Source organism: Spea bombifrons, chromosome 3 (genome assembly GCF_027358695.1).
Source record: "Spea bombifrons isolate aSpeBom1 chromosome 3, aSpeBom1.2.pri, whole genome shotgun sequence".
Lineage (NCBI taxonomy): Eukaryota > Metazoa > Chordata > Amphibia > Anura > Pelobatidae > Spea > Spea bombifrons.
This window is the reverse complement of record NC_071089.1, coordinates 2,735,950-2,761,701: the sequence shown is the minus strand read 5'-3', so window position 1 is coordinate 2,761,701 and position 25,752 is coordinate 2,735,950. Positions and strand designations below refer to the sequence as shown.

Sequence of the window (25,752 nt, the reverse complement as noted above, 5' to 3'; positions counted from 1 at the left end):
TGAAACATCTGGAAAAAGTACTCACCACACGCTTAAGGGGCCGGTTTTCAGCATGGAAAGGACTAATGCGCCCTCTGTACGTTCAGTGATCATAGCTTTTTTGCTATTTGTTTAAAAGCTTTCCGACACGAGTTGGGAAGCTCTATGCGTGTGGAAAGATCAGGTTGCAGACTTCATTTTTGGCAAAGTGTCTAGTCTGCCGTGTTTGGATTGACTTTTGCCGCTCCGATGCCGTGCTGCGCTCCTTCTTTGTGGCGGTGCTGGGGAGTCCGGTCGTCCGTGCGCTGCCCTTAGTGAGCCTTTTGCTCGTTCGTCGCAAGGCCGTATGGTGAACTGTCCGAGATTTTGTGCGTTTTCTTCCCGCCGCAGTTTTAATACAAAAACAATTTTGTTAGGTACTTTTTATAATCTTAGGTGCAAAATGTTGGCACTGGCGATGCTGCTTAAGACAAAAAGAAATTGAAGGAAATCAGGCTTTTTTGGTGTTTGTGAAAAGGATGGGCTAAACACGCCACAATGGGGAAGGATTCTAAGCCTTACCTAACCCTAAACTGTCAACCGTAAACCATTAACAGTACTCCGACGCTAACTGTAACTGGGCCTCTTCAAAGCCATGAGCTTAACCCGCCCCTAACCCAAGCTCTATCACCAAACCTTTCCATGCTTAAACGTTTCTAACCGCTAACTTTGGAAAGGTGGTTTAATAAGAAAGATTGGATTTGTGGAAAAGATATATTTGCTTTCAAAGGAAACAGCATCAGGCAACTTGGTATTTGTGAAGCCGATGGGTTCAGCACGCCACGATTGGAAAAAAGAGTAGTAATCAGATTCCATCCCGAAGCCTTACCCCTAACCTTGTAACGCAGCCCAAAGAATGTGTGCCAGGAACTTCTGGTGGCTGCAGCAGAAGGGGAAGTTGCGGACCCCCGTAGGTAAGCGGTGGGGGAGTTACAATCTTCAGCTTTTCTTTTCTTAACGCAAACAACATTGTTTCAAAGAAGCAACCTCGCGCCCCAGTCACTAAGACTGCTGGAAGGTTTGTTTGAGCTGCCGCCTCATTTGAATACCCATGATGCACCGAGAAACGCCCCGCCTTATTGTTAGTTTAATAAGACTTTAAAACAGCCCAATATTAAATAGTTCCAATCCCTTTGCAATTGTGTTTTGCATGTGTTAAAGGTTCCAATGATCAGGCAAGAGCTGGGTGGGATTAATTAAACACACCTTAACCTCGAGGAGCACTGCCTGTGGCCGGGCCGTTGCCCTGCGGCATGCTTGGGTATACTCTGGTTTCTCTTCAGACCGAATAAATCTTTCGCCTTTTACTAAAGATTTCCGTGGGGAGGAACGACCATGAGTCTTAATCAATTTTTTGATGCCTGGCGTTTGCTGGGCTTCTTTGCAGTTGTTAACGATAGATCAAAAAGATTGCTTGCTTTAGTCGCAAGCTTCGTCCTGGCTAAGGGCTGCGTCGCATCCAGAAGCGCAAAATATCCTGCCTGTGTCATGCTATGTACTGTTTGGGGTTGTAGAAATGCTTTAACGAGGCAGAGTTAGACCACGCCCTCCAGACTGTATGCAAATAAGCCTGTACATATGCTTTCAAGCATATTCCCAATTGTTCTTTATGATAATAAACAAACCAAAAAAAAAAAACAACTGTCCTTAAATGTTTAACATTGAGATCTCTGTTCCTTACATGTGCAGTCGTATTATTCATTTCCTCAAATATCAATAGTGAAACATCTGGAAAAAGTACTCACCACACGCTTAAGGGGCCGGTTTTCAGCATGGAAAGGACTAATGCGCCCTCTGTACGTTCAGTGATCATAGCTTTTTTGCTATTTGTTTAAAAGCTTTCCGACACGAATTGGGAAGCTCTATGTGTGTGGAAAGATCAGGTTGCAGACTTCAGTTTTGGCAAAGTGTCTAGTCTGCCGTGTTTGGATTGACTTTTGCCGCTCCGGTGCCGTGCTGCGCTCCTTCTTTGTGGCGGTGCTGGGGAGTCCGGTCGTCCGTGCGCTGCCGTTAGTGAGCCTTTTGCTCGTTCGTCGCAAGGCCGTATGGTGAACTGTCCGAGATTTTGTGCGTTTTCTTCCCGCCGCAGTTTTAATACAAAAACAATTTTGTTAGGTACTTTTTATAATCTTAGGTGCAAAATGTTGGCACTGGCGATGCTGCTTAAGACAAAAAGAAATTGAAGGAAATCAGGCTTTTTTGGTGTTTGTGAAAAGGATGGGCTAAACACGCCACAATGGGGAAGGATTCTAAGCCTTACCTAACCCTAAACTGTCAACCGTAAACCATTAACAGTACTCCGACGCTAACTGTAACTGGGCCTCTTCAAAGCCATGAGCTTAACCCGCCCCTAACCCAAGCTCTATCACCAAACCTTTCCATGCTTAAACGTTTCTAACCGCTAACTTTGGAAAGGTGGTTTAATTAGAAAGATTGGATTTGTGGAAAAGATATATTTGCTTTCAAAGGAAACAGCATCAGGCAACTTGGTATTTGTGAAGCCGATGGGTTCAGCACGCCACGATTGGAAAAAAGAGTAGTAATCAGATTCCATCCCGAAGCCTTACCCCTAACCTTGTAACACAGCCCAAAGGTGGCTGCAGCAGAAGGGGAAGTTGCGGACCCCTGTAGGTAAGCGGTGGGGGAGTTACAATCTTCAGCTTTTCTTTTCTTAACGCAAACAACATTGTTTCAAAGAAGCAACCTCGCGCCCCAGTCACTAAGACTGCTGGAAGGTTTGTTTGAGCTGCCGCCTCATTTGAATACCCATGATGCACCGAGAAACGCCCCGCCTTATTGTTAGTTTAATAAGACTTTAAAACAGCCCAATATTAAATAGTTCCAATCCCTTTGCAATTGTGTTTTGCATGTGTTAAAGGTTCCAATGATCAGGCAAGAGCTGGGTGGGATTAATTAAACACACCTTAACCTCGAGGAGCACTGCCTGTGGCCGGGCCGTTGCCCTGCGGCATGCTTGGGTATACTCTGGTTTCTCTTCAGACCGAATAAATCTTTCGCCTTTTACTAAAGATTTCCGTGGGGAGGAACGACCATGAGTCTTAATCAATTTTTTGATGCCTGGCGTTTGCTGGGCTTCTTTGTTGTTGTTAACGATAGATCAAAAAGATTGCTTGCTTTAGTCGCAAGCTTCGTTCTGGCTAAGGGCTGCGTCGCATCCAGAAGCGCAAAATATCCTGCCTGTGTCATGCTATGTACTGTTTGGGGTTGTAGAAATGCTTTAACGAGGCAGAGTTAGACCACACCCTCCAGACTGTATGCAAATAAGCCTGTACATATGCTTTCAAGCATATTCCCAATTATTCTTTATGATAATAAACAAACCAAAAAAAAAAAACAACTGTCCTTAAATGTTTAACATTGAGATCTCTGTTCCTCACATGTGCAGTTGTATTATTCATTTCCTCAAATATCAATAGTGAAACATCTGGAAAAAGTACTCACCACACGCTTAAGGGGCCGGTTTTCAGCATGGAAAGGACTAATGCGCCCTCTGTACGTTCGGTGATCATAGCTTTTTTGCTATTTGTTTAAAAGCTTTCCGACACGAATTGGGAAGCTCTATGCGTGTGTAGAAAGATCAGGTTGCAGACTTCAGTTTTGGCAAAGTGTCTAGTCTGCCGTGTTTGGATTGACTTTTGCCGCTCCGATGCCGTGCTGCGCTCCTTCTTTGTGGCGGTGCTGGGGAGTCCGGTCGTCCGTGCGCTGCCGTTAGTGAGCCTTTTGCTCGTTCGTCGCAAGGCCGTATGGTGAACTGTCCGAGATTTTGTGCGTTTTCTTCCCGCCGCAGTTTTAATACAAAAACAATTTTGTTAGGTACTTTTTATAATCTTAGGTGCAAAATGTTGGCACTGGCGATGCTGCTTAAGACAAAAAGAAATTGAAGGAAATCAGGCTTTTTTGGTGTTTGTGAAAAGGATGGGCTAAACACGCCACAATGGGGAAGGATTCTAAGCCTTACCTAACCCTAAACTGTCAACCGTAAACCATTAACAGTACTCCGACGCTAACTGTAACTGGGCCTCTTCAAAGCCATGAGCTTAACCCGCCCCTAACCCAAGCTCTATCACCAAACCTTTCCATGCTTAAACGTTTCTAACCGCTAACTTTGGAAAGGTGGTTTAATTAGAAAGATTGGATTTGTGGAAAAGATATATTTGCTTTCAAAGGAAACAGCATCAGGCAACTTGGTATTTGTGAAGCCGATGGGTTCAGCACGCCACGATTGGAAAAAAGAGTAGTAATCAGATTCCATCCCGAAGCCTTACCCCTAACCTTGTAACACAGCCCAAAGAATGTGTGCCAGGAACTTCTGGTGGCTGCAGCAGAAGGGGAAGTTGCGGACCCCCGTAGGTAAGCGGTGGGGGAGTTACAATCTTCAGCTTTTCTTTTCTTAACGCAAACAACATTGTTTCAAAGAAGCAACCTCGCGCCCCAGTCACTAAGACTGCTGGAAGGTTTGTCTGAGCTGCCGCCTCATTTGAATACCCATGATGCACCGAGAAACGCCCCGCCTTATTGTTAGTTTAATAAGACTTTAAAACAGCCCAATATCAAATAGTTCCAATCCCTTTGCAATTGTGTTTTGCATGTGTTAAAGGTTCCAATGATCAGGCAAGAGCTGGGTGGGATTAATTAAACACACCTTAACCTCGAGGAGCACTGCCTGTGGCCGGGCCGTTGCCCTGCGGCATGCTTGGGTATACTCTGGTTTCTCTTCAGACCGAATAAATCTTTCGCCTTTTACTAAAGATTTCCGTGGGGAGGAACGACCATGAGTCTTAATCAATTTTTTGATGCCTGGCGTTTGCTGGGCTTCTTTGCGGTTGTTAACGATAGATCAAAAAGATTGCTTGCTTTAGTCGCAAGCTTCGTCCTGGCTAAGGGCTGCGTCGCATCCAGAAGCGCAAAATATCCTGCCTGTGTCATGGTATGTACTGTTTGGGGTTGTAGAAATGCTTTAACGAGGCAGAGGTAGACCACGCCCTCCAGACTGTATGCAAATAAGCCTGTACATATGCTTTCAAGCATATTCCCAATTGTTCTTTATGATAATAAACAAACCAAAAAAAAAAAACTGTCCTTAAATGTTTAACATTGAGATCTCTGTTCCTCACATGTGCAGTCGTATTATTCATTTCCTCAAATATCAATAGTGAAACATCTGGAAAAAGTACTCACCACACGCTTAAGGGGCCGGTTTTCAGCATGGAAAGGACTAATGCGCCCTCTGTACGTTCAGTGATCATAGCTTTTTTTGCTATTTGTTTAAAAGCTTTCCGACACGAGTTGGGAAGCTCTATGCGTGTGGAAAGATCAGGTTGCAGACTTCATTTTTGGCAAAGTATCTAGTCTGCCGTGTTTGGATTGACTTTTGCCGCTCCGATGCCGCGCTGCGCTCCTTCTTTGTGGCGGTTCTGGGGAGTCCGGTCGTCCGTGCGCTGCCGTTAGTGAGCCTTTTGCTCGTTCGTCGCAAGGCTGTATGGTGAACTGTCCGAGATTTTGTGCGTTTTCTTCCCGCCGCAGTTTTAATACAAAAACAATTTTGTTAGGTACTTTTTATAATCTTAGGTGCAAAATGTTGGCACTGGCGATGCTGCTTAAGACAAAAAGAAATTGAAGGAAATCAGGCTTTTTTGGTGTTTGTGAAAAGGATGGGCTAAACACGCCACAATGGGGAAGGATTCTAAGCCTTACCTAACCCTAAGCTGTCAACCGTAAACCATTAACAGTACTCCGACGCTAACTGTAACTGGGCCTCTTCAAAGCCATGAGCTTAACCCGCCCCTAACCCAAGCTCTATCACCAAACCTTTCCATGCTTAAACGTTTCTAACCGCTAACTTTGCAAAGGTGGTTTAATTAGAAAGATTGGATTTGTGGAAAAGATATATTTGCTTTCAAAGGAAACAGCATCAGGCAACTTGGTATTTGTGAAGCCGATGGGTTCAGCACGCCACGATTGGAAAAAAGAGTAGTAATCAGATTCCATCCCGAAGCCTTACCCCTAACCTTGTAACACAGCCCAAAGAATGTGTGCCAGGAACTTCTGGTGGCTGCAGCAGAAGGGGAAGTTGCGGACCCCCGTAGGTAAGCGGTGGGGGAGTTACAATCTTCAGCTTTTCTTTTCTTAACGCAAACAACATTGTTTCAAAGAAGCAACCTCGCGCCCCAGTCACTAAGACTGCTGGAAGGTTTGTTTGAGCTGCCGCCTCATTTGAATACCCATGATGCACCGAGAAACGCCCCGCCTTATTGTTAGTTTAATAAGACTTTAAAACAGCCCAATATTAAATAGTTCCAATCCCTTTGCAATTGTGTTTTGCATGTGTTAAAGGTTCCAATGATCAGGCAAGAGCTGGGTGGGATTAATTAAACACACCTTAACCTCGAGGAGCACTGCCTGTGGCCGGGCCGTTGCCCTGCGGCATGCTTGGGTATACTCAGTATACAACTGTCCTTAAATGTTTAACATTGAGATCTCTGTTCCTCACATGTGCAGTCGTATTATTCATTTCCTCAAATATCAATAGTGAAACATCTGGAAAAAGTACTCACCACACGCTTAAGGGGCCGGTTTTCAGCATGGAAAGGACTAATGCGCCCTCTGTACGTTCAGTGATCATAGCTTTTTTGCTATTTGTTTAAAAGCTTTCCGACACGAGTTGGGAAGCTCTATGCGTGTGGAAAGATCAGGTTGCAGACTTCATTTTTGGCAAAGTGTCTAGTCTGCCGTGTTTGGATTGACTTTTGCCGCTCCGATGCCGTGCTGCGCTCCTTCTTTGTGGCGGTGCTGGGGAGTCCGGTCGTCCGTGCGCTGCCCTTAGTGAGCCTTTTGCTCGTTCGTCGCAAGGCCGTATGGTGAACTGTCCGAGATTTTGTGCGTTTTCTTCCCGCCGCAGTTTTAATACAAAAACAATTTTGTTAGGTACTTTTTATAATCTTAGGTGCAAAATGTTGGCACTGGCGATGCTGCTTAAGACAAAAAGAAATTGAAGGAAATCAGGCTTTTTTGGTGTTTGTGAAAAGGATGGGCTAAACACGCCACAATGGGGAAGGATTCTAAGCCTTACCTAACCCTAAACTGTCAACCGTAAACCATTAACAGTACTCCGACGCTAACTGTAACTGGGCCTCTTCAAAGCCATGAGCTTAACCCGCCCCTAACCCAAGCTCTATCACCAAACCTTTCCATGCTTAAACGTTTCTAACCGCTAACTTTGGAAAGGTGGTTTAATTAGAAAGATTGGATTTGTGGAAAAGATATATTTGCTTTCAAAGGAAACAGCATCAGGCAACTTGGTATTTGTGAAGCCGATGGGTTCAGCACGCCACGATTGGAAAAAAGAGTAGTAATCAGATTCCATCCCGAAGCCTTACCCCTAACCTTGTAACACAGCCCAAAGGTGGCTGCAGCAGAAGGGGAAGTTGCGGACCCCTGTAGGTAAGCGGTGGGGGAGTTACAATCTTCAGCTTTTCTTTTCTTAACGCAAACAACATTGTTTCAAAGAAGCAACCTCGCGCCCCAGTCACTAAGACTGCTGGAAGGTTTGTTTGAGCTGCCGCCTCATTTGAATACCCATGATGCACCGAGAAACGCCCCGCCTTATTGTTAGTTTAATAAGACTTTAAAACAGCCCAATATTAAATAGTTCCAATCCCTTTGCAATTGTGTTTTGCATGTGTTAAAGGTTCCAATGATCAGGCAAGAGCTGGGTGGGATTAATTAAACACACCTTAACCTCGAGGAGCACTGCCTGTGGCCGGGCCGTTGCCCTGCGGCATGCTTGGGTATACTCTGGTTTCTCTTCAGACCGAATAAATCTTTCGCCTTTTACTAAAGATTTCCGTGGGGAGGAACGACCATGAGTCTTAATCAATTTTTTGATGCCTGGCGTTTGCTGGGCTTCTTTGTTGTTGTTAACGATAGATCAAAAAGATTGCTTGCTTTAGTCGCAAGCTTCGTTCTGGCTAAGGGCTGCGTCGCATCCAGAAGCGCAAAATATCCTGCCTGTGTCATGCTATGTACTGTTTGGGGTTGTAGAAATGCTTTAACGAGGCAGAGTTAGACCACACCCTCCAGACTGTATGCAAATAAGCCTGTACATATGCTTTCAAGCATATTCCCAATTATTCTTTATGATAATAAACAAACCAAAAAAAAAAAACAACTGTCCTTAAATGTTTAACATTGAGATCTCTGTTCCTCACATGTGCAGTTGTATTATTCATTTCCTCAAATATCAATAGTGAAACATCTGGAAAAAGTACTCACCACACGCTTAAGGGGCCGGTTTTCAGCATGGAAAGGACTAATGCGCCCTCTGTACGTTCGGTGATCATAGCTTTTTTGCTATTTGTTTAAAAGCTTTCCGACACGAATTGGGAAGCTCTATGCGTGTGTAGAAAGATCAGGTTGCAGACTTCAGTTTTGGCAAAGTGTCTAGTCTGCCGTGTTTGGATTGACTTTTGCCGCTCCGATGCCGTGCTGCGCTCCTTCTTTGTGGCGGTGCTGGGGAGTCCGGTCGTCCGTGCGCTGCCGTTAGTGAGCCTTTTGCTCGTTCGTCGCAAGGCCGTATGGTGAACTGTCCGAGATTTTGTGCGTTTTCTTCCCGCCGCAGTTTTAATACAAAAACAATTTTGTTAGGTACTTTTTATAATCTTAGGTGCAAAATGTTGGCACTGGTGATGCTGCTTAAGACAAAAAGAAATTGAAGGAAATCAGGCTTTTTTGGTGTTTGTGAAAAGGATGGGCTAAACACGCCACAATGGGGAAGGATTCTAAGCCTTACCTAACCCTAAACTGTCAACCGTAAACCATTAACAGTACTCCGACGCTAACTGTAACTGGGCCTCTTCAAAGCCATGAGCTTAACCCGCCCCTAACCCAAGCTCTATCACCAAACCTTTCCATGCTTAAACGTTTCTAACCGCTAACTTTGGAAAGGTGGTTTAATTAGAAAGATTGGATTTGTGGAAAAGATATATTTGCTTTCAAAGGAAACAGCATCAGGCAACTTGGTATTTGTGAAGCCGATGGGTTCAGCACGCCACGATTGGAAAAAAGAGTAGTAATCAGATTCCATCCCGAAGCCTTACCCCTAACCTTGTAACACAGCCCAAAGAATGTGTGCCAGGAACTTCTGGTGGCTGCAGCAGAAGGGGAAGTTGCGGACCCCCGTAGGTAAGCGGTGGGGGAGTTACAATCTTCAGCTTTTCTTTTCTTAACGCAAACAACATTGTTTCAAAGAAGCAACCTCGCGCCCCAGTCACTAAGACTGCTGGAAGGTTTGTTTGAGCTGCCGCCTCATTTGAATACCCATGATGCACCGAGAAACGCCCCGCCTTATTGTTAGTTTAATAAGACTTTAAAACAGCCCAATATCAAATAGTTCCAATCCCTTTGCAATTGTGTTTTGCATGTGTTAAAGGTTCCAATGATCAGGCAAGAGCTGGGTGGGATTAATTAAACACACCTTAACCTCGAGGAGCACTGCCTGTGGCCGGGCCGTTGCCCTGCGGCATGCTTGGGTATACTCTGGTTTCTCTTCAGACCGAATAAATCTTTCGCCTTTTACTAAAGATTTCCGTGGGGAGGAACGACCATGAGTCTTAATCAATTTTTTGATGCCTGGCGTTTGCTGGGCTTCTTTGCAGTTGTTAACGATAGATCAAAAAGATTGCTTGCTTTAGTCGCAAGCTTCGTCCTGGCTAAGGGCTGCGTCGCATCCAGAAGCGCAAAATATCCTGCCTGTGTCATGGTATGTACTGTTTGGGGTTGTAGAAATGCTTTAACGAGGCAGAGGTAGACCACGCCCTCCAGACTGTATGCAAATAAGCCTGTACATATGCTTTCAAGCATATTCCCAATTGTTCTTTATGATAATAAACAAACCAAAAAAAAAAAACTGTCCTTAAATGTTTAACATTGAGATCTCTGTTCCTCACATGTGCAGTCGTATTATTCATTTCCTCAAATATCAATAGTGAAACATCTGGAAAAAGTACTCACCACACGCTTAAGGGGCCGGTTTTCAGCATGGAAAGGACTAATGCGCCCTCTGTACGTTCAGTGATCATAGCTTTTTTTGCTATTTGTTTAAAAGCTTTCCGACACGAGTTGGGAAGCTCTATGCGTGTGGAAAGATCAGGTTGCAGACTTCATTTTTGGCAAAGTATCTAGTCTGCCGTGTTTGGATTGACTTTTGCCGCTCCGATGCCGCGCTGCGCTCCTTCTTTGTGGCGGTTCTGGGGAGTCCGGTCGTCCGTGCGCTGCCGTTAGTGAGCCTTTTGCTCGTTCGTCGCAAGGCTGTATGGTGAACTGTCCGAGATTTTGTGCGTTTTCTTCCCGCCGCAGTTTTAATACAAAAACAATTTTGTTAGGTACTTTTTATAATCTTAGGTGCAAAATGTTGGCACTGGCGATGCTGCTTAAGACAAAAAGAAATTGAAGGAAATCAGGCTTTTTTGGTGTTTGTGAAAAGGATGGGCTAAACACGCCACAATGGGGAAGGATTCTAAGCCTTACCTAACCCTAAGCTGTCAACCGTAAACCATTAACAGTACTCCGACGCTAACTGTAACTGGGCCTCTTCAAAGCCATGAGCTTAACCCGCCCCTAACCCAAGCTCTATCACCAAACCTTTCCATGCTTAAACGTTTCTAACCGCTAACTTTGCAAAGGTGGTTTAATTAGAAAGATTGGATTTGTGGAAAAGATATATTTGCTTTCAAAGGAAACAGCATCAGGCAACTTGGTATTTGTGAAGCCGATGGGTTCAGCACGCCACGATTGGAAAAAAGAGTAGTAATCAGATTCCATCCCGAAGCCTTACCCCTAACCTTGTAACACAGCCCAAAGAATGTGTGCCAGGAACTTCTGGTGGCTGCAGCAGAAGGGGAAGTTGCGGACCCCCGTAGGTAAGCGGTGGGGGAGTTACAATCTTCAGCTTTTCTTTTCTTAACGCAAACAACATTGTTTCAAAGAAGCAACCTCGCGCCCCAGTCACTAAGACTGCTGGAAGGTTTGTTTGAGCTGCCGCCTCATTTGAATACCCATGATGCACCGAGAAACGCCCCGCCTTATTGTTAGTTTAATAAGACTTTAAAACAGCCCAATATTAAATAGTTCCAATCCCTTTGCAATTGTGTTTTGCATGTGTTAAAGGTTCCAATGATCAGGCAAGAGCTGGGTGGGATTAATTAAACACACCTTAACCTCGAGGAGCACTGCCTGTGGCCGGGCCGTTGCCCTGCGGCATGCTTGGGTATACTCTGGTTTCTCTTCAGACCGAATAAATCTTTCGCCTTTTACTAAAGATTTCCGTGGGGAGGAACGACCATGAGTCTTAATCAATTTTTTGATGCCTGGCGTTTGCTGGGCTTCTTTGCTGTTGTTAACGATAGATCAAAAAGATTGCTTGCTTTAGTCGCAAGCTTCGTCCTGGCTAAGGTCTGCGTCGCATCCAGAAGCGCAAAATATCCTGCCTGTGTCATGCTATGTACTGTTTGGGGTTGTAGAAATGCTTTAACGAGGCAGAGGTAGACCACGCCCTCCAGACTGTATGCAAATAAGCCTGTACATATGCTTTCAAGCATATTCCCAATTGTTCTTTATGATAATAAACAAACCAAAAAAAAAAAACAACTGTCCTTAAATGTTTAACATTGAGATCTCTGTTCCTCACATGTGCAGTTGTATTATTCATTTCCTCAAATATCAATAGTGAAACATCTGGAAAAAGTACTCACCACACGCTTAAGGGGCCGGTTTTCAGCATGGAAAGGACTAATGCGCCCTCTGTACGTTCAGTGATCATAGCTTTTTTGCTATTTGTTTAAAAGCTTTCCGACACGAATTGGGAAGCTCTATGCGTGTGGAAAGATCAGGTTGCAGACTTCATTTTTGGCAAAGTGTCTAGTCTGCCGTGTTTGGATTGACATTTGCCGCTCCGATGCCGTGCTGCGCTCCTTCTTTGTGGCGGTGCTGGGGAGTCCGGTCGTCCGTGCGCTGCCGTTAGTGAGCCTTTTGCTCGTTCGTCGCAAGGCTGTATGGTGAACTGTCCGAGATTTTGTGCGTTTTCTTCCCGCCGCAGTTTTAATACAAAAACAATTTTGTTAGGTACTTTTTATAATCTTAGGTGCAAAATGTTGGCACTGGTGATGCTGCTTAAGACAAAAAGAAATTGAAGGAAATCAGGCTTTTTTGGTGTTTGTGAAAAGGATGGGCTAAACACGCCACAATGGGGAAGGATTCTAAGCCTTACCTAACCCTAAACTGTCAACCGTAAACCATTAACAGTACTCCGACGCTAACTGTAACTGGGCCTCTTCAAAGCCATGAGCTTAACCCGCCCCTAACCCAAGCTCTATCACCAAACCTTTCCATGCTTAAACGTTTCTAACCGCTAACTTTGGAAAGGTGGTTTAATAAGAAAGATTGGATTTGTGGAAAAGATATATTTGCTTTCAAAGGAAACAGCATCAGGCAACTTGGTATTTGTGAAGCCGATGGGTTCAGCACGCCACGATTGGAAAAAAGAGTAGTAATCAGATTCCATCCCGAAGCCTTACCCCTAACCTTGTAACACAGCCCAAAGAATGTGTGCCAGGAACTTCTGGTGGCTGCAGCAGAAGGGGAAGTTGCGGACCCCCGTAGGTAAGCGGTGGGGGAGTTACAATCTTCAGCTTTTCTTTTCTTAACGCAGACAACATTGTTTCAAAGAAGCAACCTCGCGCCCCAGTCACTAAGACTGCTGGAAGGTTTGTTTGAGCTGCCGCCTCATTTGAATACCCATGATGCACCGAGAAACGCCCCGCCTTATTGTTAGTTTAATAAGACTTTAAAACAGCCCAATATTAAATAGTTCCAATCCCTTTGCAATTGTGTTTTGCATGTGTTAAAGGTTCCAATGATCAGGCAAGAGCTGGGTGGGATTAATGAAACACACCTTAACCTCGAGGAGCACTGCCTGTGGCCGGGCCGTTGCCCTGCGGCATGCTTGGGTATACTCTGGTTTCTCTTCAGACCGAATAAATCTTTCGCCTTTTACTAAAGATTTCCGTGGGGAGGAACAACCATGAGTCTTAATCAATTTTTTGATGCCTGGCGTTTGCTGGGCTTCTTTGCTGTTGTTAACGATAGATCAAAAAGATTGCTTGCTTTAGTCGCAAGCTTCGTCCTGGCTAAGGGCTGTGTCGCATCCAGAAGCGCAAAATATCCTGCCTGTGTCATGCTATGTACTGTTTGGGGTTGTAGAAATGCTTTAACGAGGCAGAGTTAGACCACGCCCTCCAGACTGTATGCAAATAAGCCTGTACATATGCTTTCAAGCATATTCCCAATTGTTCTTTATGATAATAAACAAACCAAAAAAAAAAAACAACTGTCCTTAAATGTTTAACATTGAGATCTCTGTTCCTCACATGTGCAGTTGTATTATTCATTTCCTCAAATATCAATAGTGAAACATCTGGAAAAAGTACTCACCACACGCTTAAGGGGCCGGTTTTCAGCATGGAAAGGACTAATGCGCCCTCTGTACGTTCAGTGATCATAGCTTTTTTGCTATTTGTTTAAAAGCTTTCCGACACGAATTGGGAAGCTCTATGCGTGTGGAAAGATCAGGTTGCAGACTTCAGTTTTGGCAAAGTGTCTAGTCTGCCGTGTTTGGATTGACTTTTGCCGCTCCGATGCCGTGCTGCGCTCCTTCTTTGTGGCGGTGCTGGGGAGTCCGGTCGTCCGTGCGCTGCCGTTAGTGAGCCTTTTGCTCGTTCGTCGCAAGGCCGTATGGTGAACTGTCCGAGATTTTGTGCGTTTTCTTCCCGCCGCAGTTTTAATACAAAAACAATTTTGTTAGGTACTTTTTATAATCTTAGGTGCAAAATGTTGGCACTGGCGATGCTGCTTAAGACAAAAAGAAATTGAAGGAAATCAGGCTTTTTTGGTGTTTGTGAAAAGGATGGGCTAAACACGCCACAATGGGGAAGGATTCTAAGCCTTACCTAACCCTAAACTGTCAACCGTAAACCATTAACAGTACTCCGACGCTAACTGTAACTGGGCCTCTTCAAAGCCATGAGCTTAACCCGCCCCTAACCCAAGCTCTATCACCAAACCTTTCCATGCTTAAACGTTTCTAACCGCTAACTTTGGAAAGGTGGTTTAATAAGAAAGATTGGATTTGTGGAAAAGATATATTTGCTTTCAAAGGAAACAGCATCAGGCAACTTGGTATTTGTGAAGCCGATGGGTTCAGCACGCCACGATTGGAAAAAAGAGTAGTAATCAGATTCCATCCCGAAGCCTTACCCCTAACCTTGTAACGCAGCCCAAAGAATGTGTGCCAGGAACTTCTGGTGGCTGCAGCAGAAGGGGAAGTTGCGGACCCCTGTAGGTAAGCGGTGGGGGAGTTACAATCTTCAGCTTTTCTTTTCTTAACGCAAACAACATTGTTTCAAAGAAGCAACCTCGCGCCCCAGTCACTAAGACTGCTGGAAGGTTTGTTTGAGCTGCCGCCTCATTTGAATACCCATGATGCACCGAGAAACGCCCCGCCTTATTGTTAGTTTAATAAGACTTTAAAACAGCCCAATATTAAATAGTTCCAATCCCTTTGCAATTGTGTTTTGCATGTGTTAAAGGTTCCAATGATCAGGCAAGAGCTGGGTGGGATTAATTAAACACACCTTAACCTCGAGGAGCACTGCCTGTGGCCGGGCCGTTGCCCTGCGGCATGCTTGGGTATACTCTGGTTTCTCTTCAGACCGAATAAATCTTTCGCCTTTTACTAAAGATTTCCGTGGGGAGGAACGACCATGAGTCTTAATCAATTTTTTGATGCCTGGCGTTTGCTGGGCTTCTTTGTTGTTGTTAACGATAGATCAAAAAGATTGCTTGCTTTAGTCGCAAGCTTCGTTCTGGCTAAGGGCTGCGTCGCATCCAGAAGCGCAAAATATCCTGCCTGTGTCATGCTATGTACTGTTTGGGGTTGTAGAAATGCTTTAACGAGGCAGAGTTAGACCACACCCTCCAGACTGTATGCAAATAAGCCTGTACATATGCTTTCAAGCATATTCCCAATTATTCTTTATGATAATAAACAAACCAAAAAAAAAAAACAACTGTCCTTAAATGTTTAACATTGAGATCTCTGTTCCTCACATGTGCAGTTGTATTATTCATTTCCTCAAATATCAATAGTGAAACATCTGGAAAAAGTACTCACCACACGCTTAAGGGGCCGGTTTTCAGCATGGAAAGGACTAATGCGCCCTCTGTACGTTCGGTGATCATAGCTTTTTTGCTATTTGTTTAAAAGCTTTCCGACACGAATTGGGAAGCTCTATGCGTGTGTAGAAAGATCAGGTTGCAGACTTCAGTTTTGGCAAAGTGTCTAGTCTGCCGTGTTTGGATTGACTTTTGCCGCTCCGATGCCGTGCTGCGCTCCTTCTTTGTGGCGGTGCTGGGGAGTCCGGTCGTCCGTGCGCTGCCGTTAGTGAGCCTTTTGCTCGTTCGTCGCAAGGCCGTATGGTGAACTGTCCGAGATTTTGTGCGTTTTCTTCCCGCCGCAGTTTTAATACAAAAACAATTTTGTTAGGTACTTTTTATAATCTTAGGTGCAAAATGTTGGCACTGGCGATGCTGCTTAAGACAAAAAGAAATTGAAGGAAATCAGGCTTTTTTGGTGTTTGTGAAAAGGATGGGCTAAACACGCCACAATGGGGAAGGATTCTAAGCCTTACCTAATCCTAAACTGTCAACCGTAAACCATTAACAGTACTCCGACGCTAACTGTAACTGGGCCTCTTCAAAGCCATGAGCTTAACCCGCCCCTAACCCAAGCTCTATCACCAAACCTTTCCATGCTTAAACGTTTCTAACCGCTAACTTTGGAAAGGTGGTTTAATTAGAAAGATTGGATTTGTGGAAAAGATATATTTGCTTTCAAAGGAAACAGCATCAGGCAACTTGGTATTTGTGAAGCCGATGGGTTCAGCACGCCACGATTGGAAAAAAGAGTAGTAATCAGATTCCATCCCGAAGCCTTACCCCTAACCTTGTAACACAGCCCAAAGGTGGCTGCAGCAGAAGGGGAAGTTGCGGACCCCCGTAGGTAAGCGGTGGGGGAGTTACAATCTTCAGCTTTTCTTTTCTTAACGCAGACAACATTGTTTCAAAGAAGCAACCTCGCGCCCCAGTCACTAAGACTGCTGGAAGGTTTGTTTGAGCTGCCGCCTCATTTGAATACCCATGATGCACCGAGAAACGCCCCGCCTTATTGTTAGTTTAATAAGACTTTAAAACAGCCCAATATTAAATAGTTCCAATCCCTTTGCAATTGTGTTTTGCATGTGTTAAAGGTTCCAATGATCAGGCAAGAGCTGGGTGGGATTAATTAAACACACCTTAACCTCGAGGAGCACTGCCTGTGGCCGGGCCGTTGCCCTGCGGCATGCTTGGGTATACTCTGGTTTCTCTTCAGACCGAATAAGTCTTTCGCCTTTTACTAAAGATTTCCGTGGGGAGGAACGACCATGAGTCTTAATCAATTTTTTGATGCCTGGCGTTTGCTGGGCTTCTTTGCTGTTGTTAACGATAGATCAAAAAGATTGCTTGCTTTAGTCGCAAGCTTCGTCCTGGCTAAGGGCTGCGTCGCATCCAGAAGCGCAAAATATCCTGCCTGTGTCATGCTATGTACTGTTTGGGGTTGTAGAAATGCTTTAACGAGGCAGAGGTAGACCACGCCCTCCAGACTGTATGCAAATAAGCCTGTACATATGCTTTCAAGCATATTCCCAATTGTTCTTTATGATAATAAACAAACCAAAAAAAAAAAACTGTCCTTAAATGTTTAACATTGAGATCTCTGTTCCTCACATGTGCAGTCGTATTATTCATTTCCTCAAATATCAATAGTGAAACATCTGGAAAAAGTACTCACCACACGCTTAAGGGGCCGGTTTTCAGCATGGAAAGGACTAATGCGCCCTCTGTACGTTCAGTGATCATAGCTTTTTTGCTATTTGTTTAAAAGCTTTCCGACACGAGTTGGGAAGCTCTATGCGTGTGGAAAGATCAGGTTGCAGACTTCATTTTTGGCAAAGTGTCTAGTCTGCCGTGTTTGGATTGACTTTTGCCGCTCCGATGCCGTGCTGCGCTCCTTCTTTGTGGCGGTGCTGGGGAGTCCGGTCGTCCGTGCGCTGCCGTTAGTGAGCCTTTTGCTCGTTTGTCGCAAGGCCGTATGGTGAACTGTCCGAGATTTTGTGCGTTTTCTTCCCGCCGCAGTTTTAATACAAAAACAATTTTGTTAGGTACTTTTTATAATCTTAGGTGCAAAATGTTGGCACTGGCGATGCTGCTTAAGACAAAAAGAAATTAAAGGAAATCAGGCTTTTTTGGTGTTTGTGAAAAGGATGGGCTAAACACGCCACAATGGGGAAGGATTCTAAGCCTTACCTAACCCTAAACTGTCAACCGTAAACCATTAACAGTACTCCGACGCTAACTGTAACTGGGCCTCTTCAAAGCCATGAGCTTAACCCGCCCCTAACCCAAGCTCTATCACCAAACCTTTCCATGCTTAAACGTTTCTAACCGCTAACTTTGGAAAGGTGGTTTAATTAGAAAGATTGGATTTATGGAAAAGATGTATTTGCTTTCAAAGGAAACAGCATCAGGCAACTTGGTATTTGTGAAGCCGATGGGTTCAGCACGCCACGATTGGAAAAAAGAGTAGTAATCAGATTCCATCCCGAAGCCTTACCCCTAACCTTGTAACACAGCCCAAAGAATGTGTGCCAGGAACTTCTGGTGGCTGCAGCAGAAGGGGAAGTTGCGGACCCCCGTAGGTAAGCGGTGGGGGAGTTACAATCTTCAGCTTTTCTTTTCTTAACACAAACAACATTGTTTCAAAGAAGCAACCTCGCGCCCCAGTCACTAAGACTGCTGGAAGGTTTGTTTGAGCTGCCGCCTCATTTGAATACCCATGATGCACCGAGAAACGCCCCGCCTTATTGTTAGTTTAATAAGACTTTAAAACAGCCCAATATTAAATAGTTCCAATCCCTTTGCAATTGTGTTTTGCATGTGTTAAAGGTTCCAATGATCAGGCAAGAGCTGGGTGGGATTAATTAAACACACCTTAACCTCGAGGAGCACTGCCTGTGGCCGGGCCGTTGCCCTGCGGCATGCTTGGGTATACTCTGGTTTCTCTTCAGATCGAATAAATCTTTCGCCTTTTACTAAAGATTTCCGTGGGGAGGAACGACCATGAGTCTTAATCAATTTTTTGATGCCTGGCGTTTGCTGGGCTTCTTTGCTGTTGTTAACGATAGATCAAAAAGATTGCTTGCTTTAGTTGCAAGCTTCGTCCTGGCTAAGGGCTGCGTCGCATCCAGAAGCGCAAAATATCCTGCCTGTGTCATGCTATGTACTGTTTGGGGTTGTAGAAATGCTTTAACGAGGCAGAGTTAGACCACGCCCTCCAGACTGTATGCAAATAAGCCTGTACATATGCTGTCAAGCATATTCCCAATTGTTCTTTATGATAATAAACAAACCAAAAAAAAAAAACAACTGTCCTTAAATGTTTAACATTGAGATCTCTGTTCCTCACATGTGCAGTCGTATTATTCATTTCCTCAAATATCAATAGTGAAACATCTGGAAAAAGTACTCACCACACGCTTAAGGGGCCGGTTTTCAGCATGGAAAGGACTAATGCGCCCTCTGTACGTTCAGTGATCATAGCTTTTTTGCTATTTGTTTAAAAGCTTTCCGACACGAGTTGGGAAGCTCTATGCGTGTGGAAAGATCAGGTTGCAGACTTCATTTTTGGCAAAGTGTCTAGTCTGCCGTGTTTGGATTGACTTTTGCCGCTCCGATGCCGTGCTGCGCTCCTTCTTTGTGGCGGTGCTGGGGAGTCCGGTCGTCCGTGCGCTGCCGTTAGTGAGCCTTTTGCTCGTTCGTCGCAAGGCCGTATGGTGAACTGTCCGAGATTTTGTGCGTTTTCTTCCCGCCGCAGTTTTAATACAAAAACAATTTTGTTAGGTACTTTTTATAATCTTAGGTGCAAAATGTTGGCACTGGCGATGCTGCTTAAGACAAAAAGAAATTGAAGGAAATCAGGCTTTTTTGGTGTTTGTGAAAAGGATGGGCTAAACACGCCACAATGGGGAAGGATTCTAAGCCTTACCTAACCCTAAACTGTCAACCGTAAACCATTAACAGTACTCCGACGCTAACTGTAACTGGGCCTCTTCAAAGCCATGAGCTTAACCCGCCCCTAACCCAAGCTCTATCACCAAACCTTTCCATGCTTAAACGTTTCTAACCGCTAACTTTGGAAAGGTGGTTTAATTAGAAAGATTGGATTTGTGGAAAAGATATATTTGCTTTCAAAGGAAACAGCATCAGGCAACTTGGTATTTGTGAAGCCGATGGGTTCAGCACGCCACGATTGGAAAAAAGAGTAGTAATCAGATTCCATCCCGAAGCCTTACCCCTAACCTTGTAACACAGCCCAAAGAATGTGTGCCAGGAACTTCTGGTGGCTGCAGCAGAAGGGGAAGTTGCGGACCCCCGTAGGTAAGCGGTGGGGGAGTTACAATCTTCAGCTTTTCTTTTCTTAACGCAAACAACATTGTTTCAAAGAAGCAACCTCGCGCCCCAGTCACTAAGACTGCTGGAAGGTTTGTTTGAGCTGCTGCCTCATTTGAATACCCATGATGCACCGAGAAACGCCCCGCCTTATTGTTAGTTTAATAAGACTTTAAAACAGCCCAATATTAAATAGTTCCAATCCCTTTGCAATTGTGTTTTGCATGTGTTAAAGGTTCCAACGATCAGGCAAGAGCTGGGTGGGATTAATTAAACACACCTTAACCTCGAGGAGCACTGCCTGTGGCCGGGCCGTTGCCCTGCGGCATGCTTGGGTATACTCTGGTTTCTCTTCAGATCGAATAAATCTTTCTCCTTTTACTAAAGATTTCCGTGGGGAGGAATGACCATGAGTCTTAATCAATTTTTTGATGCCTGGCGTTTGCTGGGCTTTTTTGCTGTTGTTAACGATAGATCAAAAAGATTGCTTGCTTTAGTCGCAAGCTTCGTCCTGGCTAAGGGCTGCGTCGCATCCAGAAGCGCAAAATATCCTGCCTGTGTCATGCTATGTACTGTTTGGGGTTGTAGAAATGCTTTAACGAGGCAGAGTTAGACCACGCCCTCCAGACTGTATGCAAATAAGCCTGTACATATGCTGTCAAGCATATTCCCAATTGTTCTTTATGATAATAAACAAACAAAAAAAAAAAACAACTGTCCTTAAATGTTTAACATTGACATCTCTGTTCCTTACATGTGCAGTTGTATTATTCATTTCATCAAATATCAATAGTGAAACATCTGGAAAAAGTACTCACCACACGCTTAAGGGGCCGGTTTTCAGCATGGAAAGGACTAATGCGCCCTCTGTACGTTCAGTGATCATAGCTTTTTTGCTATTTGTTTAAAAGCTTTCCGACACGAGTTGGGAAGCTCTATGCGTGTGGAAAGATCAGGTTGCAGACTTCATTTTTGGCAAAGTGTCTAGTCTGCCGTGTTTGGATTGACTTTTGCCGCTCCGATGCCGTGCTGCGCTCCTTCTTTGTGGCGGTGCTGGGGAGTCCGGTCGTCCGTGCGCTGCCGTTAGTGAGCCTTTTGCTCGTTCGTCGCAAGGCCGTATGGTGAACTGTCCGAGATTTTGTGCGTTTTCTTCCCGCCGCAGTTTTAATACAAAAACAATTTTGTTAGGTACTTTTTATAATCTTAGGTGCAAAATGTTGGCACTGGCGATGCTGCTTAAGACAAAAAGAAATTGAAGGAAATCAGGCTTTTTTGGTGTTTGTGAAAAGGATGGGCTAAACACGCCACAATGGGGAAGGATTCTAAGCCTTACCTAACCCTAAACTGTCAACCGTAAACCATTAACAGTACTCCGACGCTAACTGTAACTGGGCCTCTTCAAAGCCATGAGCTTAACCCGCCCCTAACCCAAGCTCTATCACCAAACCTTTCCATGCTTAAACGTTTCTAACCGCTAACTTTGGAAAGGTGGTTTAATTAGAAAGATTGGATTTGTGGAAAAGATATATTTGCTTTCAAAGGAAACAGCATCAGGCAACTTGGTATTTGTGAAGCCGATGGGTTCAGCACGCCACGATTGGAAAAAAGAGTAGTAATCAGATTCCATCCCGAAGCCTTACCCCTAACCTTGTAACACAGCCCAAAGAATGTGTGCCAGGAACTTCTGGTGGCTGCAGCAGAAGGGGAAGTTGCGGACCCCCGTAGGTAAGCGGTGGGGGAGTTACAATCTTCAGCTTTTCTTTTCTTAACGCAAACAACATTGTTTCAAAGAAGCAACCTCGCGCCCCAGTCACTAAGACTGCTGGAAGGTTTGTTTGAGCTGCCGCCTCATTTGAATACCCATGATGCACCGAGAAACGCCCCGCCTTATTGTTAGTTTAATAAGACTTTAAAACAGCCCAATATTAAATAGTTCCAATCCCTTTGCAATTGTGTTTTGCATGTGTTAAAGGTTCCAACGATCAGGCAAGAGCTGGGTGGGATTAATTAAACACACCTTAACCTCGAGGAGCACTGCCTGTGGCCGGGCCGTTGCCCTGCGGCATGCTTGGGTATACTCTGGTTTCTCTTCCGACCGAATAAATCTTTCGCCTTTTACTAAAGATTTCCGTGGGGAGGAACGACCATGAGTCTTAATCAATTTTTTGATGCCTGGCGTTTGCTCGGCTTCTTTGCTGTTGTTAACGATAGATCAAAAAGATTGCTTGCTTTAGTCGCAAGCTTCGTCCTGGCTAAGGGCTGCGTCGCATCCAGAAGCGCAAAATATCCTGCCTGTGTCATGCTATGTACTGTTTGGGGTTGTAGAAATGCTTTAACGAGGCAGAGTTAGACCACGCCCTCCAGACTGTATGCAAATAAGCCTGTACATATGCTGTCAAGCATATTCCCAATTGTTCTTTATGATAATAAACAAACAAAAAAAAAAAACAACTGTCCTTAAATGTTTAACATTGACATCTCTGTTCCTTACATGTGCAGTTGTATTATTCATTTCCTCAAATATCAATAGTGAAACATCTGGAAAAAGTACTCACCACACGCTTAAGGGGCCGGTTTTCAGCATGGAAAGGACTAATGCGCCCTCTGTACGTTCAGTGATCATAGCTTTTTTGCTATTTGTTTAAAAGCTTTCCGACACGAGTTGGGAAGCTCTATGCGTGTGGAAAGATCAGGTTGCAGACTTCATTTTTGGCAAAGTGTCTAGTCTGCCGTGTTTGGATTGACTTTTGCCGCTCCGATGCCGTGCTGCGCTCCTTCTTTGTGGCGGTGCTGGGGAGTCCGGTCGTCCGTGCGCTGCCGTTAGCGAGCCTTTTGCTCGTTCGTCGCAAGGCCATATGGTGAACTGTCCGAGATTTTGTGCGTTTTCTTCCCGCCGCAGTTTTAATACAAAAACAATTTTGTTAGGTACTTTTTATAATCTTAGGTGCAAAATGTTGGCACTGGCGATGCTGCTTAAGACAAAAAGAAATTGAAGGAAATCAGGCTTTTTTGGTGTTTGTGAAAAGGATGGGCTAAACACGCCACAATGGGGAAGGATTCTAAGCCTTACCTAACCCTAAACTGTCAACCGTAAACCATTAACAGTACTCCGACGCTAACTGTAACTGGGCCTCTTCAAAGCCATGAGCTTAACCCGCCCCTAACCCAAGCTCTATCACCAAACCTTTCCATGCTTAAACGTTTCTAACCGCTAACTTTGGAAAGGTGGTTTAATTAGAAAGATTGGATTTGTGGAAAAGATATATTTGCTTTCAAAGGAAACAGCATCAGGCAACTTGGTATTTGTGAAGCCGATGGGTTCAGCACGCCACGATTGGAAAAAAGAGTAGTAATCAGATTCCATCCCGAAGCCTTACCCCTAACCTTGTAACGCAGCCCAAAGAATGTGTGCCAGGAACTTCTGGTGGCTGCAGCAGAAGGGGAAGTTGCAGACCCCCGTAGGTAAGCGGTGGGGGAGTTAAAATCTTCAGCTTTTCTTTTCTTAACGCAAACAACATTGTTTCAAAGAAGCAACCTCGCGCCCCAGTCACTAAGACTGCTGGAAGGTTTGTTTGAGCTGCCGCCTCATTTGAATACCCATGATGCACCGAGAAACGCCCCGCCTTATTGTTAGTTTAATAAGACTTTAAAACAGCCCAATATTAAATAGTTCCAATCCCTTTGCAATTGTGTTTTGCATGTGTTAAAGGTTCCAATGATCAGGCAAGAGCTGGGTGGGATTAATTAAACACACCTTAACCTCGAGGAGCACTGCCTGTGGCCGGGCCGTTGCCCTGCGGCATGCTTGGGTATACTCTGGTTTCTCTTCAGACCGAATAAATCTTTCGCCTTTTACTAAAGATTTCTGTGGGGGGGAATGACCATGAGTCTTAATCAATTTTTTGATGCCTGGCGTTTGCTGGGCTTCTTTGCTGTTGTTAACGATAGATCAAAAAGATTGCTTGCTTTAGTCGCAAGCTTCGTCCTGGCTAAGGGCTGCGTCGCGTCCAGAAGCGCAAAATATCCTGCCTGTGTCATGCTATGTACTGTTTGGGGTTGTAGAAATGCTTTAATGAGGCAGAGTTAGACCACGCCCTCCAGACTGTATGCAAATAAGCCTGTACATATGCTGTCAAGCATATTCCCAATTGTTCTTTATGATAATAAACAAACCAAAAAAAAAAAACAACTGTCCTTAAATGTTTAACATTGAGATCTCTGTTCCTCACATGTGCAGTTGTATTATTCATTTCCTCAAATATCAATAGTGAAACATCTGGAAAAAGTACTCACCACACGCTTAAGGGGCCGGTTTTCAGCATGGAAAGGACTAATGTGCCTTCTGTACGTTCAGTGATCATAGCTTTTTTGCTATTTGTTTAAAAGCTTTCCGACACGAGTTGGGAAGCTCTATGCGTGTGGAAAGATCAGGTTGCAGACTTCATTTTTGGCAAAGTGTCTAGTCTGCCGTGTTTGGATTGACTTTTGCCGCTCCGATGCCGTGCTGCGCTCCTTCTTTGTGGCGGTGCTGGGGAGTCCGGTCGTCCGTGCGCTGCCGTTAGTGAGCCTTTTGCTCGTTCGTCGCAAGGCCGTATGGTGAACTGTCCGAGATTTTGTGCGTTTTCTTCCCGCCGCAGTTTTAATACAAAAACAATTTTGTTAGGTACTTTTTATAATCTTAGGTGCAAAATGTTGGCACTGGCGATGCTGCTTAAGATAAAAAGAAATTAAAGGAAATCAGGCTTTTTTGGTGTTTGTGAAAAGGATGGGCTAAACACGCCACAATGGGGAAGGATTCTAAGCCTTACCTAACCCTAAACTGTCAACCGTAAACCATTAACAGTACTCCGACGCTAACTGTAACTGGGCCTCTTCAAAGCCATGAGCTTAACCCGCCCCTAACCCAAGCTCTATCACCAAACCTTTCCATGCTTAAACGTTTCTAACCGCTAACTTTGGAAAGGTGGTTTAATTAGAAAGATTGGATTTATGGAAAAGATATATTTGCTTTCAAAGGAAACAGCATCAGGCAACTTGGTATTTGTGAAGCCGATGGGTTCAGCACGCCACGATTGGAAAAAAGAGTAGTAATCAGATTCCATCCCGAAGCCTTACCCCTAACCTTGTAACACAGCCCAAAGAATGTGTGCCAGGAACTTCTGGTGGCTGCAGCAGAAGGGGAAGTTGCGGACCCCCGTAGGTAAGCGGTGGGGGAGTTACAATCTTCAGCTTTTCTTTTCTTAACGCAAACAACATTGTTTCAAAGAAGCAACCTCGCGCCCCAGTCACTAAGACTGCTGGAAGGTTTGTTTGAGCTGCCGCCTCATTTGAATACCCATGATGCACCGAGAAACGCCCCGCCTTATTGTTAGTTTAATAAGACTTTAAAACAGCCCAATATTAAATAGTTCCAATCCCTTTGCAATTGTGTTTTGCATGTGTTAAAGGTTCCAATGATCAGGCAAGAGCTGGGTGGGATTAATTAAACACACCTTAACCTCGAGGAGCACTGCCTGTGGCCGGGCCGTTGCCCTGCAGCATGCTTGGGTATACTCTGGTTTCTCTTCAGATCGAATAAATCTTTCGCCTTTTACTAAAGATTTCCGTGGGGAGGAACGACCATGAGTCTTAATCAATTTTTTGATGCCTGGCGTTTGCTGGGCTTCTTTGCTGTTGTTAACGATAGATCAAAAAGATTGCTTGCTTTAGTCTCAAGCTTCGTCCTGGCTAAGGGCTGCGTCGCATCCAGAAGCGCAAAATATCCTGCCTGTGTCATGCTATGTACTGTTTGGGGTTGTAGAAATGCTTTAACGAGGCAGAGTTAGACCACGCCCTCCAGACTGTATGCAAATAAGCCTGTACATATGCTTTCAAGCATATTCCCAATTGTTCTTTATGATAATAAACAAACCAAAAAAAAAAAACAACTGTCCTTAAATGTTTAACATTGAGATCTCTGTTCCTCACATGTGCAGTCGTATTATTCATTTCCTCAAATATCAATAGTGAAACATCTGGAAAAAGTACTCACCACACGCTTAAGGGGCCGGTTTTCAGCATGGAAAGGACTAATGCGCCCTCTGTACGTTCAGTGATCATAGCTTTTTTGCTATTTGT

General features: G+C 44.5%; 14 non-coding genes across 14 annotated transcripts; all 14 read left to right on the top strand.

Annotated features, from left to right (window-relative positions):
* The first annotated feature begins 1,281 nt into the window (after window positions 1-1,281).
* On the top strand, window positions 1,282-1,396 carry LOC128488011 (U5 spliceosomal RNA). The gene has a single exon (XR_008353453.1). It is a non-coding gene; the product is annotated as a U5 spliceosomal RNA (small nuclear RNA).
* Window positions 1,397-2,998: 1,602 nt separating this feature from the next.
* Window positions 2,999-3,113, top strand: LOC128488010 (U5 spliceosomal RNA). Its single transcript, XR_008353452.1, has one exon. It is a non-coding gene; the product is annotated as a U5 spliceosomal RNA (small nuclear RNA).
* A 1,625-nt stretch (window positions 3,114-4,738) lies between these two features.
* Window positions 4,739-4,853, top strand: LOC128488009 (U5 spliceosomal RNA). Its single transcript, XR_008353451.1, has one exon. It is a non-coding gene; the product is annotated as a U5 spliceosomal RNA (small nuclear RNA).
* Window positions 4,854-7,828: 2,975 nt separating this feature from the next.
* On the top strand, window positions 7,829-7,943 carry LOC128488007 (U5 spliceosomal RNA). The gene has a single exon (XR_008353450.1). It is a non-coding gene; the product is annotated as a U5 spliceosomal RNA (small nuclear RNA).
* Window positions 7,944-9,568: 1,625 nt separating this feature from the next.
* On the top strand, window positions 9,569-9,683 carry LOC128488006 (U5 spliceosomal RNA). Its single transcript, XR_008353449.1, has one exon. It is a non-coding gene; the product is annotated as a U5 spliceosomal RNA (small nuclear RNA).
* A 1,621-nt stretch (window positions 9,684-11,304) lies between these two features.
* LOC128488005 (U5 spliceosomal RNA) lies at window positions 11,305-11,419 on the top strand. Its single transcript, XR_008353448.1, has one exon. It is a non-coding gene; the product is annotated as a U5 spliceosomal RNA (small nuclear RNA).
* Window positions 11,420-13,042: 1,623 nt separating this feature from the next.
* Window positions 13,043-13,157, top strand: LOC128487871 (U5 spliceosomal RNA). The gene has a single exon (XR_008353318.1). It is a non-coding gene; the product is annotated as a U5 spliceosomal RNA (small nuclear RNA).
* Window positions 13,158-14,780: 1,623 nt separating this feature from the next.
* LOC128488004 (U5 spliceosomal RNA) lies at window positions 14,781-14,895 on the top strand. Its single transcript, XR_008353447.1, has one exon. It is a non-coding gene; the product is annotated as a U5 spliceosomal RNA (small nuclear RNA).
* A 1,604-nt stretch (window positions 14,896-16,499) lies between these two features.
* Window positions 16,500-16,614, top strand: LOC128488154 (U5 spliceosomal RNA). The gene has a single exon (XR_008353590.1). It is a non-coding gene; the product is annotated as a U5 spliceosomal RNA (small nuclear RNA).
* A 1,620-nt stretch (window positions 16,615-18,234) lies between these two features.
* LOC128487882 (U5 spliceosomal RNA) lies at window positions 18,235-18,349 on the top strand. Its single transcript, XR_008353329.1, has one exon. It is a non-coding gene; the product is annotated as a U5 spliceosomal RNA (small nuclear RNA).
* Window positions 18,350-19,972: 1,623 nt separating this feature from the next.
* On the top strand, window positions 19,973-20,087 carry LOC128488234 (U5 spliceosomal RNA). Its single transcript, XR_008353664.1, has one exon. It is a non-coding gene; the product is annotated as a U5 spliceosomal RNA (small nuclear RNA).
* A 1,622-nt stretch (window positions 20,088-21,709) lies between these two features.
* Window positions 21,710-21,824, top strand: LOC128488231 (U5 spliceosomal RNA). Its single transcript, XR_008353662.1, has one exon. It is a non-coding gene; the product is annotated as a U5 spliceosomal RNA (small nuclear RNA).
* Window positions 21,825-23,446: 1,622 nt separating this feature from the next.
* LOC128488242 (U5 spliceosomal RNA) lies at window positions 23,447-23,561 on the top strand. Its single transcript, XR_008353672.1, has one exon. It is a non-coding gene; the product is annotated as a U5 spliceosomal RNA (small nuclear RNA).
* A 1,623-nt stretch (window positions 23,562-25,184) lies between these two features.
* Window positions 25,185-25,299, top strand: LOC128487881 (U5 spliceosomal RNA). The gene has a single exon (XR_008353328.1). It is a non-coding gene; the product is annotated as a U5 spliceosomal RNA (small nuclear RNA).
* The last annotated feature ends 453 nt before the right edge of the window (window positions 25,300-25,752 follow it).